Source organism: Peromyscus maniculatus, chromosome 5 (genome assembly GCF_049852395.1).
Source record: "Peromyscus maniculatus bairdii isolate BWxNUB_F1_BW_parent chromosome 5, HU_Pman_BW_mat_3.1, whole genome shotgun sequence".
NCBI lineage: Eukaryota > Metazoa > Chordata > Mammalia > Rodentia > Cricetidae > Peromyscus > Peromyscus maniculatus.
Window position 1 is genome coordinate 5,095,205 of NC_134856.1, and position 4,756 is coordinate 5,099,960.

The following is a 4,756-nucleotide window of genomic DNA, read 5'->3' on the forward strand; positions in this document are numbered from 1 at the left end:
CTCTAGAACAAAAAAAAAAACAAAAAACAAAAAACAAAACAAAAAACCGAACACACCCAGGAAGAGTAGACAACAGGAAATAATCAAACTGAGAGTTGCAATCAATAAAATAGAAACAAAGAGAATAATACAAAGAATCAATGAAATAGAGTGTTTGTTCTTTGAGAAAATCAACAAGATAGAAAAACCCTTATCTAAACTAACCAAAAGACACAGAGTATATACAAATCAACAAAATCAGGTACCATATACCAAAATTAAATTCAGACCAGATAAACAATTTAAATAGGCCTATAACCCCTAAGAAAGTAGAAGCAGTCATTAAGAGTCTCCAAAACAAACAAACAAACAAACAAAAAACCCAAAAAGCTAGGATCAGATGGTTTCTGAACAGAATTCTACCAGAATTTCAAAGAAGAGCTAATATCAATACTCCTCAATTTTTTCCACACAATAGAAATAGAAGAAATATCACCAAACTCTTTTTCTGAGGGTACATTTATCCTGATACCCAAACCACACAAAAATGCAACAAAGAAAGAGAATTACAGACCAATCTCACTCCTGAACATTGATGCAAAAATGCTTAATAACATACTGGCAAATCGAATTCAAGAACACATCAAAAGAATCATTCACTATGGTCAAGTAAGCTTCATCCCAGAGATGGAAGGATGACTCAACAAACATATGAAAATATGTCAATGTAATACACCATATAAACAAACAGAAAAAAAAAACCACACACATGATCATCTCATTAGATGCTGAATAAGCCTTTGATGAAATACAACCTCTGCATGATAAAGGTCTTGCAGAGATTCAAGATACAAGGAATATATCTAAACATAATAGAAGCAATATACAGAAAGGTGACAGCCAACATCAAATTAAATTGTGAGAAACTCAAAGCAATTCCACTAAAATCAGGAACAAGATAAAGCTGTCCACTCTCACCATATCTATTCAATATAGTTCTCAAAGTTCTACCTAGAGCAATAAGACAACAAAAGGTGTTCAAATTGGAAAGAAATAAGTTAAACTTTTGCTATTTGCAGATGATATTATAGTATATGTAGGTGACCCCAAAAATTCTACCACAGAACACCTACAGCTGATAAACTCCTTCAGTAATGTGGCAGGATACAAGATTAACTCAAAACAAAAACTAAAACAAAAACAAAAAACAGTAGTCCTCCTATATACAAATGATAAACTGGCTGAGAAAGAAACCAGAGAAACAATGGTCTTTATGATAGCCACAAATAATATAAAATGTCTTGGGGGGTAAATCTAATAAAACAAGTGAAATACATACATACATATATATATATATATATATATATATATATATATATATATTTGGTTTTTTGAGACAGGGTTTCTCTGTGTAGCTTTGCGCCTTTCCTGGAACTCACTTGGTAGCCCAGGATGGCCTCGAACTCACAGAGATCCGCCTGGCTCTGCCTCCCGAGTGCTGGGATTAAAGGCGTGTGCCACCACTGTCCGGTGAAATAACTATATTTTTAAGACTTTGAAGAAAAAAATTGAAGAAGATGTCAGAAAAATGAAAGATCTTTCCTGCTCTTGGATAGGCAGAATTAACATAGTAAAAATGACACTCATACCAAAAGCAATCTACACATTCAATGTAATTCCCATCAAAATCCCAACACAATTCTTCATAGATCTGGAAAGAACAATACTCAACTTTATATGGAAAAATTTAAAAAAAAAAGAAAAGAAAAAGATCTTTACCAATTCTACATCTGAAAGAGAGCTGATCTTCAAAATATATAAAGAACTCAAGAAACTAGACATCAAAATACCAAACAATCCAATTGAAAAATGGACTACAGAGCTAGAGAATTAGCAACAGAAGAATCTCAAATGGCAATAAGACATTTAAGGAACTACTCAACATCCTTAGTCATCAGGGAAATGCAAATCAAAACCACTCTGAGATACCACACCTGTCAGAATGGCTAAGATCAAAAACAGTGATGACAGCTTATGTTGGAAAAAATGTGGAGTAAGGGGAACACTCCTCCATTGCTGGTGGGAGTGCAAACTTGTACAGCCACTTTGGAAATCAGTATGTTTTTTTTTTTTCTCAGAAAACTGGGAATAAATGTACCTTAAGACCCAGTGATACCACTTTTGGACATATACCCAAAGGATGCTCAAATATACCACAAGTATACTTGCTCAGCTATGTTCATAGCAGCATTATTTGTAATAGCTAGATATGTGGAAACAACCTAGATGGCCCTCAACTGAAGAATGTATAGAGAAAATGTTTTCTCAGCTGTAGAAAACAATGACATCATGAAATTTTCAGGCAAATGGATGTAACTAGAAAAAAATCATCCTTAGTGAGGTAATCCAGATCCAGAAACACAAACACACTATGTACTCACTCATAAGTGGATATTACATGTAAAGCAAAAGATAACTAGGCTACAATCCACAGCCCCAGAGAAGCTAGGTAACAAGGAGGATCCTAAGAGGGATGCATGAATCTTCTTGGGAAGGGGAAATAGATGCCTTGGTAAACTGGGGTGGGGAAGGGTCATAAAGGGGAGGGGAGAAGGGATAGGAATATGAGCAATCAGGATGGTCAAGCTGGGGAAGGGATGGAGTGGGAGAGCAATGAAAGAGAAATCTTGATAGATTATGCAATAAAGCTGATGCCATGGAAACTCCCATGAATATACAAGGAGGACCTCAACTAAGACTACTAGCAATAGTGGAGATAGTGCCTGCACTGGACTTTTCCTGTAATTACATTGGTGACTGCACTAATTGTCATCATAGAACCTTCATCCAGCAATGTTGCACCCTGTTGCAAAACCCCCAGAGACCACCAAGAGCCAGTTTTGAATGCAAGCATACATGGGTCTTTATTGTCAAGTTCAAACCTGGACCACTGCCCTATGTGCCAATGCAGCAGATGGAGAGAACAGAGCAGCTTTGAGTTCAGGGGTAGGAGAGTTTTTAAAGGAAACAACCTCAAGTCTGGAGTTACATTCCTTGGCATTTCCAGATGGGGAAAAGGGATATGGGGCAAGGTGATTTTTTGAAACTATTGGTTAAACTTTCGGCACAAAGCCACAGCCTATAGACAGGATATCTGGATATCTGAAAGGGCCATAAATCCCTAACAAGATGTCTGCAGGAACATCTGGATCTTGTTAAATTTTACTGCCCTCTTTCTTAATTGGCTGCTTGTAGGGTATCTGATCAAATTTTGCTATAATGACATGTTCCTGAGGTTCTTCCTGGAAATGAGCTCAGATCCTGGTTATCAGATGTTCTAAGATGGAGTCTGTAAAGTTAAGTCTAGGCCTTCATATTCCCCCATCTGGCTTATCCCTGAGAGTTTCAATCATGGGACTCTCTTGTTTCCTAGTTTTATCAAGTCCTCTCTGGCTTCTACTGACAGCGGTTGGTATTGGGACCTCATTACCATCAATTGAGTGGTTCCTAGTCTTTGTTTCATGAATTGTACCAATCTGTTCAATATGCAAGGCCCAAAATTGAGAAGTCAAACTAATATGAGGAGGGGTTTCAACAGGATAGAAATTAAGGTCATTAATCTTGGGGATGCATTAAACCAGGACTCAAAGCACCATTGGCTGGCCCTGCACTCTCTCTTCTGCCTAGCCAGTCCTTTCTCTTACTTTTTCCATAGATTCTCTGACTACCCCTGAGTGGTCTACATAGAAGCAGCATTTCTTGCCCAGAGCTGCACACAGTCCTCCTTGCTAAAGGAAGATCAACTCCAACCACTGTCTGTTTTGCATTACAACCTCAGCTGAGAATGTCAGAGACTCTTGGAGATGGGAGATGGAGTTCTCTAATCTTTCTATATCTATATCTATGGTGGCCTGTAAGCTGTAATAGTGCTATCTCTGTGTGATCAGGCATGCTGTCTCAGAGCCTAAACTAGCTAGGCTGGCTCCCTGAAGAATACTCAGAGTGAGAACTGCCACAGGCTCTCTCCTAATACATTTTGGGAATGCAGTTTCTAACTTGTTGAATAACTCTTCTGTATGGTAAATTAGACTTGGAACAAGCTGTACCACCACACAGAAGCCCTTCGTATTATTGAGAACCTGGGTATGGATACAGGTTTTTAAACCTGTGGAACAAGCCCACCATGTATCATTGTGAGATTCAGATAGCTCAAGGTGTTTGGGAGTGCAAGGGTTTGGTTACAGAGGGTTTGTGGCCCTTGGGAGACTGTCCCTATTCAGAGGCCCTGGCTTATGACTTGGTGGTGAAGGATCAGCGATGCCTTGGATTGCCAGTGGCATTGGTTAGGATCAGTGACTTTGGTATAGATTCCCACAATGGCAATACCTTCATAATATGGGGGGCTGTGTCACAGCAGATCCAACAAGATGTAGTCAAGTTAGGCTTAATGGTGTTCAGGACCAGAAATGACCGATCAAGGAGCTTCAGTAGTGGATCTTCTCCCTCAGTTGCAGCCGGACTAGTTTCTGGGGTCCTGGTGGCCAAAGACACAGACATATCTGACGGTTGTGGGGTACTAGGGCTCAGACTGCTTTTGGGGGCATAGGTTTAGGGGCTGGTGGAGTGTTTATTTACCTGATTGAGCTCTATGGCCACCTGTAATGAGGTCTAAATGTGCCTGATGGTAAACATCAGCCGGGGTAATATCCAGTGTGGGAAAGCCTCAGTCCTCAAGTCTTACCCGTTGTCCAGTTTGTTTTCTTTCCTTGGTGAGTGA